Source organism: Vombatus ursinus, unplaced genomic scaffold (genome assembly GCF_900497805.2).
Source record: "Vombatus ursinus unplaced genomic scaffold, bare-nosed wombat genome assembly UNPS02014821.1, whole genome shotgun sequence".
NCBI lineage: Eukaryota > Metazoa > Chordata > Mammalia > Diprotodontia > Vombatidae > Vombatus > Vombatus ursinus.
The window spans coordinates 5,023,950-5,036,090 of NW_020954599.1; the positions used below are offsets into that span (position 1 = coordinate 5,023,950).

The following is a 12,141-nucleotide window of genomic DNA, read 5'->3' on the forward strand; positions in this document are numbered from 1 at the left end:
CACCTTCCTCACAGAACTGTTGTAAGGCTCAAAGGAGATAATTGTAAAATTGTTCACAAATCTTAAAGCACTGTATAAATGTATAAATTTTAGCTCACCTATATCTTCCTATAATCCTCCCCAGATGAGAGTTAACAAGTAAATTCAGCAAATATGTAAGTGCTTAGTACATGCCAGGCACTGTGCTAAGCTCTCAGAATAAAAAGAAAGGCAAAAACAGTCTTTGCCCTGAAAGAGATCACATTCCAGTGGGGATTTGAAATGCAAACAACAATATACTTGCAAGATACAGGATATTTGGAAATATGGGTGATAAAAAAAAAAAAAACAAAGATTGCAAAAAAGAGGTTTGAGTGAGAGGTGCGGGGTAAGGGCCTGAACTTTGTTGGTGATTGCGTGAGGGTAAAGAAGGGTATGGATGTGAGTGACGTGGCTGCAGAATTGCAAAGCTGAGCAACTGATTTAATATGGGGGTGAGGGAGCGTTAAGAATCAAGGATGACTCTATGGTTGAGAATGTGGGTGACTAGACAGATGGTGATCTAAGACATTGGCATGCACAATGTGAATGAGTTTAAACAAAAGCTACAGAGACTGATGCATTGAGGATTTTAGCAAAATAACAACAGAACCAATATTGTTGGATAGACCAGTAGGCCAAGATAACTCGGACTACCTGGAAGAAAAGCTGGAGATGAAATATCAACAGAGTTACTGAAGAACAAAACGGTCCCTATGATAAACATGTGGACAAGAACAGAGAGAAGGCTTTCTATTGAGATATATAATCGGCTGCAGAAAATGGAGTACGAATATAGCTGGATATATGCCAAAGATTTGGGGTAGCACCTCACTAAATCACCAGACATGAAATAATGGAAAACGGTGGATTGCAGGGGAGGAGAGCTGCTATTCAAGTCTCTGTTCTGCCCCTTACAAGCAATGTGACTTTGTACTAATCCCTTGACATCTCCGAACCACAGAGACCTCATCTCAAAAATGAAAGGGCTAGGTTAGGTGGTCTTTAGGTTGGTTGTCTTCCCCTGTTAGGCTGCAAGCTCCTTGGTTGCAGGGACTATCTTTTTTTTTTTAATTTGTATTTGTATCCCCAATAGTTGGCACATAGTAGGCATTTAAGAAATGTTTATTGACTGCCTTCCAGCTCTGACATTCCATGACTCTGATCTTTTCTGTACATGCCAGGTCAAGCAATCCCTCGCTTCATCAGAGAATCGAGGGTACTGGTAATTTCTGCATTCTCAATGGCTGAGACAAAGGAGACAGTCAATACATGCCTACTCTTCCACTGTCTTCTTACAATATGTGGATCCTATGTAAGATCCAACCATGCCTCACCCGCCATTCATTCTATGTAACATTTCCAACTAGACTATAAGTTACTTCGGGTAGAGAATACACTATACTCTAATGTCCAACAGTTCAAGACATATGGTAGTGCATAAGGTTTTTTAACAAAACAAAAGGTATTCCTGGATGTTTATTTTTCACAAAAATATCAAATAGGAGTTTAAAGTATATTAAATAGAATGACTTTAATCAAGTGTACATAAGAAACAAAATATCAGGAGATTGGCCAACTGAATTTTTAGTATGTTGAAAGACTACAGAATCTAGCATCAGAGGTCTTGGGTTCAAATCATGATTCTACAATCAATGGTATGACCTTGAGCAAGTCTCTTTACTTTTATGGGCCTCAGTTTTCTCATCTGTAAAATGGGAGAGGTTAAACCAAGGTCCCTTACTGCTCTCTACATCTAGGAACTTCTTTCTTCCTAGTTATGGAATAGTGAAGACTTGCTATCTGGAATTTTCAAGTATCCAAATGCTTTCTCATTTTAAAATGAATCAGTGCTGCATGAACTGGTAGAGAGGCAAGTAAAAAGAACAGGAAAATAATATACAGAATACAGTGGAAAAAGTGGGAGGAACAAAAGACTGAAAACTGAACTCTGTAATCATCATGATCAAGCTTAGCCTCAAAGTCGCAATGAGACGATGTAGCCTCCTCCCTTCTTCTTTGGGTCTTGGTGGGGAGTAGTGGGGAGCATTTGCACATGGCAGCAGCTCATATGTATACGGCTCTTTAAGGTAAGGAATGGCTCTGTGACTAGAAGGAGAGATATCTATTGGCAATGAAGGTGATCTAAAAACTAAAGACATTAATAAGAGTTAAAAACAAAAACAAAACTGTTGCAAAACATTTACTTAGAGAGAGAGGCAGTCCAGTACAGCTGAGGGTGCTGAGTAGAATATGAGAGAACTAGGTTCAAATCCCACCCTTAACACATTTATTGCCTGCAGCCTTTTTAAAGGCAACTCACTGATCCTCCAAGTTGGTTTCCTATCTATAAGATGAGGATAACAGTTACTTGCACCCCATACCTTTTAGGATTATGCTGAGGAAAGTACTTTGCAAACACTGAGCAATCTCTAAATGGGAGCTATTATTCTTAATAGGGCAGTTGGGTGGTGCAGTGGATCAAGTGCCCAGCTCGGAGTCAGGAAGACCCCTATTCCGGAGTTCAAATCTGGCCTCAGCTACTTCCTAGCTGTGTGACCCTGGGCAAGGCACTTAACCCTATTTGCCTCAATTTCCTCATCTACAGAATGGGCTGGAGAAGGAAATGGCAAACCACTCCATTGTCTTTGCCAAGAAAACCCCAAATGGGGTCTTGAAGAGTTGGACACAACTCAAATGACAGAACAAGATTATTATTATTATATTCCCTATAACAGAAAAAATTACTCGCATTAGAGGCTGCTTTACCACTCTACATACATACATACATACATACATACATACATACATGATGAATCACTAATATGGCTTTAACACCTAGTCAAGAACTATATTTCTCAAACATATTGTGCCTTATGCCCTGGATTTTATCATCATCTGTTACTAGGTATTAATAAGCATGGGAGAAGGAGCCAGGAATTTCTGGGCTCTAATTTCCTTCCCTCTGTAAATATTTTTTGTGGTCTGATCTGAGAGTTCATGAGTGTAGGAAACTCCCTCCACTCTGACTACTAAACTATAATTGACAATGTTTAAAGAATTATTTGGAGACTGTTGAGGTTACCTATCAGTTCCAGAGTCAGTAAATAGAAGAAACAGGATTTGATTCACTATCTCTTTAAATCTCTTTAAAAATTAATCTCAATCAAAATGTATGGTACGTTAGGTGGTGCAGAGTTTAAACTACAAGCTCTTTTCTGAAGGACACATGAAAAGAAATTTTTCAGCATATATGCTTCCTCTTCTCCCCAGAAATGCTACGTGCAATCAAAGGGCAAATGAAAATAATCTGACATCCATTTCATTTTCTTATTCTAGCAAAATATGCAAAAATCACACTGCATCATTCTTGTTCATCTGGTGCAATGGTGTACCACGTGCTTTCTAAGCTCAGGATGGTGTTGGACTTGGGCAGGCAAGAGTACCGGCAGCAACCAGGGAGAGTCTGTTAAGAAGGAAGTAGTGAGATCACAGCCTCGAACATCACCACAACTTTCTAGTTCTGTCCCGTTTAGGAGGAGAGCCTATGATTCTCTTCCTAGGAAAGTCTCATAATTAACTCTCCCTCTCTTTTTGCTTCATCAGATCTTTCCAATCTGTATCCACTGACCATCTGCCCACCAGTTCAACAGTGAAGACAATCCATTTCACTATGAGGTCAAGGTCAAAAATCATTTCTTGGTACTCAGGGCATATTTAAAAGCTAATTTAAAGCACTTCTGGATTGACAACTGTGCTTTTTATGAAGCTAAGTCTAAAATCCTTAAAGGGCTTAAGCAACTTTTCGTGAACCACTGCCATAAAGGAATAAGATTGGGCAGGAGTAGAAAGAATGCTAGATCTGTAGCTGGATGATCTGGGTTCAAATCCTAGCTCTTACTTTGATGACCTATGTGACCTTGGATAAGTCACTACTCCATTTAAGTCTCATTTAGAGAGTGAGTGGATTGGACTGGATGAGCATTAAGGTTGCTTCTGCCTTTAAGTTCAACATCCAATGATATAATAAATAACCTTTGGAAGAAGCATAAAATGCAAAGAATCTCCTCACACCCTAGGAGAAAAGATCTTTATTCCCAGATAACTAGTGGTAACACCAAAATACTTTCACAGAACCCCTAAATCACATCTTTGGCAATACCAGGGTTTCAAAGAACACAGTTTAAAGAAAATGTTCCCAACTACACGATGATTAAAGTTGAGATAACCAAAAATAGCAGGAGGGAAAATATTGCAGGAAGAAAGATCACCACACAAAATATAAAATAATTTGGAATACATGAAGTTGAAAAGCCTTTACACAAACAAAACTAATGCAACAAGGACAAGAAGGGAAGCTGTTGATTGGGAGAATCTTTGCACCAAATATCTTTGGTAAGGGTCTGATAACCAAATAAAACTAACATCCATTCTTTAATGGATGTGGTCAAAGGATAGGGATGAATAGTTCTCTGAAGAAAGATGTTACAGGTCAGCTAGGTGGCGCAAAGGATACAGCACCGGCTCTGGAGTCAGGATGACTTGAGTTCAAATACAACCTCAGACATTTGACATTTACTAGCTGTGTGACCCTGGGCAGGTCACTTAACCCTGATTGCCAAAAAAGAAAGAAAGAAAGTTACTGGCACTTGCTGAATGGATAGCACCCTCATCTCACCTCCATCAAATTAACTTGCAAGTTACTATCCATGCTATAGTTGCCTCTCTTCAATTCCACTGCACCTGTTTAGTCCTTCATCTTTCAATCAAGACTGGTCTTCCTAACTCCATTATATGATTATGAGGGATCTTTCCTTTATAAGGCTACTTGAGCAATCTTCCTAATATACAACTCTGATCACATCATCCCCCTATTCATAACCCTTCACAATGGCTCCCCAGTGCTTGCCAAATAAAGTATCAACTCCTAGGCCTGTCATTCAAGGCATTCTGCAATGTGTTTCCAATGTACTATTATATTATCATAAAATTATTTTTAACATTATAAGATATACAATTATATTAAAATAATATATGTACTGGTCAAACTAGACTACACTACACATCCATTTGTATCTCAGTATCTCTTATCTCTAAACTACTGCTCACATGGTCCCCCATATCCTCCATCTCTGTCAACTGAAGTCTCTCCCTTTCTTCAAGGCCAATTTCTGGTGTCACTTATTCTATGAAACCTTTTTGCAAACTCCTTCCATTTTCCATAGCTTGCTCTCCACACCAGCTGTCTTAGGCAACTGAAGATGATTTCACCCAAAAGCAATCTCAATAATTGGGGTCCTTGCCTAGAACTGCCATATCATCAGAAATCCCAGTCATAACTGTTTTGCCCTGACATGGGTACCCCTTTTCATGCTTTCCATCTCCCCTGTTTATGTTGTGTTCCCCCATTAGAATGTAAGCTCCTTGAGGGACCATCTAGTTTTCTTCCCAGTGTTTATCACAGCGCCTAGCACATAATGAGCACTTAATATGTGCTTTATCTATTTTTCTTCTTTCTCCTTCCCTCCACTGGGTGATTCTCAAATATTTTGTAGCACTTTGCCTGGATCTTTCAATTTTTCTCATCTCACTCTGCTGTATGTATCTCACTATTCTAATAGTTTGTGGAGGTCTTTCCACCTTCTTACTGTGGTCTGTGACACATTTATCTTGGTACTCCCTTGCATCAGGCCTTGGGTACTTAAGTGTTCATTTCTGACAGTCCTGGGATAAATTCATTTCATGTGGCCAACAAGGGGTTGCATGGCACTCTCTACCTCAACTACCATTCAGACTACCCAGATAATATTTCAGGAGATTTCCATTTCAATTTGGAGCCCATCTCCATCTCTTCCTAGTCACTCATTCCTTTTGTAATAATTTAATTCCATAGACCAAAAGTATTAAGAGATTCAGTTATCTTAGTGACACACACAACAAACGTATTCTGACAACTGAGCCGTGCACCTTGTTCATTGCCTTCAGAGCAGGCTCATCTCAAATGCCACAACCTCCTCTGTGAAATCTTTCCTGATCCTTTCTCCACCCCCAGGATGACATCACAAGCTAGAAAAGTCCCTGGAAATCATCTAGTACAACTTTACTAGTGAACTTTACAAATGAGGAGACTGAGGCCCAGAGAAGGGAAATGACTTGCTCAACATCAAACAGAGTAATAAATAGGAGAACTGAGACTTAATAGGCATGCTTGTGAGATGGCTGGAGCTAGTGGTTGGTCCAAATTTTTTTTTTTTTTTGGCTAGGCAATGGGGTTAACTGACTTGCCCAGGGTCACACAGCTAGTAACTGTTATGGTCTGGGGCTGTATTTGAACTCAGGTCCTCCTGAATCCAGGGCTGGTGTTCTATCCAATGTGCCTCTTAACTGTCCCTCCAACATTTCTGAAAAGCAACTTCTGAACCAAGCTATACCCCTTCTAGGCCTATACCGTGAAGAGATCAAAGAAAGAAGAAAGGGACCTATCCACACAAAAAAATTTTTAACAGTTCCTTTAGTACTAACTGAAAAACCGCCGAAAAAACCATAAAGAAATTATGAATGTAACAGAATATTATAAATGTAATAGCATATGAATTCCACAGAATATTATTGTGCCATAAGAAATGACAAATTGAACAGTCAGAGAGGAAACTGAAAAACTTCTATGAACTCTCTCCCTTTCTCTCTCTCTCCTTCATTGGGGAATTCCTTTGTTCATTGAGTCCAGGGAAAGGCCATGATCTAAGGGGAGAGACTATGGGGCCTTCTCCCCTCCAAAGGCATGTCATCCCAAGAAACAGGTCCTTGATCTTTGCATTTGTTCATTTCCATTTCAGATGAAGGGAATGAAGCCTCTAATTTTATATGTAAACGTTTCAGCATCCTGATGTTCCAAAGTTTGAGTTTGCAGCCAACCCAGATGCCCTGAGGAGCAAGGAGGGACCTTCAGCAGTGGCCTTCTAGACCCAACCCACTGGCAATCATGCTACATCTGGACAACAGCACAGTAGGGTCAGTACTAGATAGTAACTGAGCTAAGTTGAATCTCTTCTCCCCAGAGATCAAGGTGGGGTCAGCTGGATATACTCCTGAGGTACTAAGAAAGAAAATGTTTATGTGTTTTTTTCCTATACCTTTAAAGTAAATATCCCTTTATAAAAGCTTAAGAAGGAAGAAAGGGGAAAAAAAAAAAGCTAGGGCAGCTAGGAGGCGCAGTGGATAGAGCTCTAGCCTTAGAGTCAGGAGGACCTGAGTTCAAATTCAAACTCAGACACTTGACATTTACTAGCTGTGTGACCCTGGGCAAGTCACTTAACGCCAATTGCCTCACCAAAAAAGAAAAGAAAAAAAAAAGCTCTTTGTGAACTGATGCAGAGTAAAGTGAATGGAACTAGAAGAATTTATATAATAATAGCATAATACAGAAAAACAACTTTGAAAGACTTCAGAATTCTTATCAACGCAATGATAAACTACAAGTCTAGAGGACTGAAGATAAAACACTCCATCTGTCTCTTGCCAGAAAGATGGGATTTAAAATGCAGAATGAGGCATAAATTTTGGACATGGCCAATGTGGGGATGTGTTTTACTAAACCATGCATATCTGTTCTGAGGGTTTTATTTTTTTTATCCTTTTCAAAAAAAGTGTTCAACTGGGGTGGAGGTAGGAGGGGGAGTTAATAAATACTTACAGATAGATATAGATCTTACTCTGTGTATGTGTGTGTATATACATATATACATATATATATATGTTTTTATTTATTTTAAGAATTGAGATTTGAACCTAGGTAGGATGACATCCAATCTAGCATCCTTTTAACTTGTACACACTGTGTTCTCTCAATTGAACATAAGTTCCTTGAAGGTAAAGACTGTTTCGATTATGCTTTTGTATCCCAGCACCTTACACACGCACATGATAAGGGCTTAACACTTATTTAAGTGAACTGAATCCTTCCGCCATCTGGCGACCAATTATGTTTCCAGCCTTAGTTCTTCTTATTGACCGTCATGTATTCATATTCCAGTCAAACTGGCCAATTAACTATTCACAAAACTTTACCTTCCACTACCTATCTTTGCCTGTCCCCCTGTATGGTAGTCCTGTCCCCCTGACCCTCACCCCCACCCCAATGTTCTCTATACTCATCTCTTCCTCTTATAACTCCTAATTTGTCTTAAAACTCAGTTCAGGTGTGACATCCTACACGCAATCCTTCCTAATTTCTTCAGTGGTTAGCGCCTCTTTCTTCTCAATTATCATTTATCAATTTATCTGTATGTATGAATTAAGCTCTTGGAAAGCAAAGACAATTTTTTTGTTCTTCAATCCCCAACACCTAACACAGCACCTTGCCCCCGGTAAGCATTTAACAGATGTTTGTTGGGTTTGAATCTGATCCTTTTTTGTATCCCACAACACATGCTAAAATACCTAAGACACAACCTCACTAGGCTTTTAGAACTGGATTTAATTTTTTTTTGTATCCTTCAAATATATTTTAATCTAGATAGAACAGGTTGACTGATAATAAAAACTCAAAACATTCCTGTATCATGGATATGAGGAATATTAAAATTCTTCCCCTATATGTAGTATTTTAAACTATTCCTAAGGGTATAACAATAAATTATTCTAAATCAAGTCCTGGGGATATGAAAGGCATGCAAATTTAATTTTGCTAACACAGCATACATCATAAATATAGGCCTACAAGCAATCCTGCACTGGACAGCCAAAACCACAAGCTCATTTGGGGACCTTACAAAATATCAGAATGTAATAAAAGCCTGGAGGTAAGTCAAATTGCATTTCTTTATCAGCTCAGGTTGCCAGAGTTAGATATGTCAGTAACCATGCTTGTTTGAAATATATTGGAACATACATATTTGAATCTAATGGTAGCGATCTCTAGGTGGCGTGGGAAGGGAGTGAAAAAAATAGAAAAAGTACACAGCAGAGAATAAAACAAAATTTAGAAGGAAGCTGAGTAACTTTGAAAATGATGTGTAATACTTATTATATAGTTTTTTAAAAAAAAAATAAACAGTGTGAACTGTTTTTATGTGGTTTTATAGTGAATCCTCTTTTTAAGTTGTGCTATGTAAATGGAAATTTTTTTTTGTCTTTATGTATTTAAGTTCAAAATGAATTTTAAAAAAATATATTAGAACACTAAAATCAAATGTGAGGCCTTGCAACCTTGTGGTAAATAGTCATGTCACTGGGTCTTGACGTCAGACTACGATCAGAAGCAGCTCGGCTTTTTAAAAAATCATTCCACAGAGGGCAAACAACAGATGCATAGTCCTTAACACCGAACACTTGTCAGAAACCAGTGACAAATTCCCCCAAGTGCTAGACCATGTATTTTCCTGTTGCTGTTCCCAGGGAAACATTTTCATTGTGAATTTAAAATAATTATTAGAAAATAATGATTTTTTGCATAATTTGTACAAAAATATACTAAATTAAAATCCTATTATTCAATAAATTCAGAAAAAATTAAATTTTTTAAGAGAGCATCACTAAGATGGAGCTTTCTTACCAGGCATTCCTTTTATCAATGAAGTCACTGATGTGAATATAAAGAAAGCTAGTCACAAACTCGTACATTAATATAATGAAACATTTCTGTTCAGTCATGTCTGATTCTTCATGATCTCATTTGGGGTTTTCTTGGCAGAGATACCATAGTGGTTTGCCATTTCCTTCTCTAGCTCATTTTACTGATGAAGAAACTGAGGCAAACAGGGTTAAGTGACTCGCCCAGGGCCACCCAGCTAGTAGGTATCTGAGGCCAGATTAGAACTCAGGAAGATAGATCTTTGTGACGCCAGGCCTGGCATTCTATCCACACAGTTAATGATGTGGCACCAGAGCTCAGGAGAGAAATGAAGGCTAGATGTATGTCTTTTGTTGTTGTTCAATTATTTTTCAGTTATGTACAACTCTTCATGACCCTATTTGAGATATTCTTGGCAAAGCTACTGGAGTGGTTTGCCATTTCTTCTCCAGTTCATTTTACAGATGAGGAACTGAGGCAAATAGTGTTAAATGACATACCCAGGGTCACATAGTAGTGTCTGAGGCCAGATTTGAACTCAGGAAGATGAGTCTTTGTGAATCCAGGGCCGGCACTCTATTCACCGTGCCACCTAGCTGCTCAATTTTTTGAAACATCACTGTGTGATACTAAATGTTAAAAGGTAGAGCGGTATAGTGCACACAGGGTTAGCTTTGGATTCAGGAAGACATGTTTCAAGATCTAACTGTAATATTTTAGCTGTGTACCCCAGACAACTCTCTACTGAACTGTTTTAGACATGTTGAGTTCAAGCTGCCCACGGTCTATCTACTTGGAGATATCTAATAAGCAGCTGGGGATGTGGAATTACAACTCAGGAAACAGGCTATGGCTGGATATATAGATCTAAGAGCCTTCCATATGGAAATGATAGTTGAACCTCTAGAGACTTTTGGCTTTAACCTGTTTCCGGTCTCATTTTACACAACTTCTGTTTCTATACTCATAGTCTGGTTAAAGTGGCCATCCTTTTATCCCTCAAACATAGCATTCCATCTCCCTTAAAGCCCTGGTATAGCCCTACTTGGATCCCTACCCTCTCATGGTGGAAAAATAACCTTCTTAGCTCTCACATCCAAGATTTCCTTTCTACAACTGGTGAACCACAAAACTGTTTCCTATTTCATGAAGTGAGGATATTGAATGACGTGAATAATTCTTGTTTAAAATGTGAACAGGATATCCTAGATTATCAACAGTGACCTTGCTCAAGCTCCTGTATTGTGAGAATTCACAAAATTTTATGAGCTGAAAGTGACCTTAGAAAGTGGCTAGTTCAAGTGCCTCTGTTGAGGAAACAGAGATCCAGAAATGGCTAGGTATTTCAAAATGAACTTTTTCATGCAAATAATTCTGCAGCTAAAAACAAAAAGACAAAAAAACAAAAATGAAGATGCACAGTGAGTATATTTGATACAGTGCATTAGATAGGGTGACTTATGCTCAATAAGTGCCGTGACAAACATTTTCAGTACATATAGTGGTCAGTAATGTAACCATCTGAAGGCTACACAAATACCCATAAGATACTAAAAGTACCAGAAAGTCTTGGTGCAATGGGTAGATACTCTACAGAAAATATATAGAAATGTGAAAAGAAATGGGTAGAGTGTAAGCTCCATGAGGGCAGGAAGAGAGTTTCACATTTGTACTTGGATCCCTAGTACCCTACGATGCACAGTACACAGTAGGCACTTAATAAATGTTCTTTGAGTGAACAGGAATCACAATGGATAAAATGTAAAGGAGTTTTCATTTGCACTGGTCTAAGCTGTCCTTCTGTTCTTTTTCATTTGGTCTTTCCTGGATCATCCTCTTTCCCTCCTCTGATACAGCCACCGCCCTGGTGCAGGCCCTTAACACCTCACATGCTGGACCATGGCAATAGCTGCTGGGGACTCTACCTGTCTCAAGTATCTTCCTTCCTAATCCATCTTTTACCCAGCTGCCAAAGGGATTGTCTAACCATGTCAGTCCTTGACCCTCACTGAGTAAACCTGAGGGACTCCTAATTACCTCCGGGTAAAATCTGCTGGTTGGTTTTTAAAGTCTTTTCACAATCTAACCCCCCCCTTTTTTTTTTTACCTTTCTAGTCTTATACTTTACTCCATGTGATCCATGACCCAGGGACATGTTCATTACACACAATATTCCAGCTTCCCATTTGGAGCCTTTTCACTTTTCAGGCCTTTTGCAGCCAGTGAGAGAGTGTGGAATGTTTTCCCTCGTTATCTTCCTTCTAGCTTCTCTGGTTGCCTTTGAGACTCAGCTCAAATCCTACCTTCGACAAGTGGTCTTTAGGCCAGGGGTGGGAACCTTCGGCCTCAAGGCCACATGTGGTCCTCGAGGTCCTCAAGTATGGCTCTTTGGCCGAATCCAAACTTCACAAAACAAATTCCCCCTTAATAAAAGGATTTGTTGTGTAAAACTTGGGTTCAGTCAAAAGGTCATACCCAAGGACCTAGAAGACCATATATGGCCTTGAGGCTCCAGATTCCCCACCTCTGCTCTAACCTCTATCCACCGTGCC

General features: G+C 39.1%; 1 protein-coding gene across 5 annotated transcripts in view; it reads right to left on the reverse strand.

Moving 5' to 3' along the window:
- The window catches only part of PDLIM5 (PDZ and LIM domain 5), a 223,650-nt gene that overhangs the window by 176,547 nt on the left and 34,962 nt on the right, over positions 1-12,141 (reverse strand). The window lies entirely within an intron of this gene.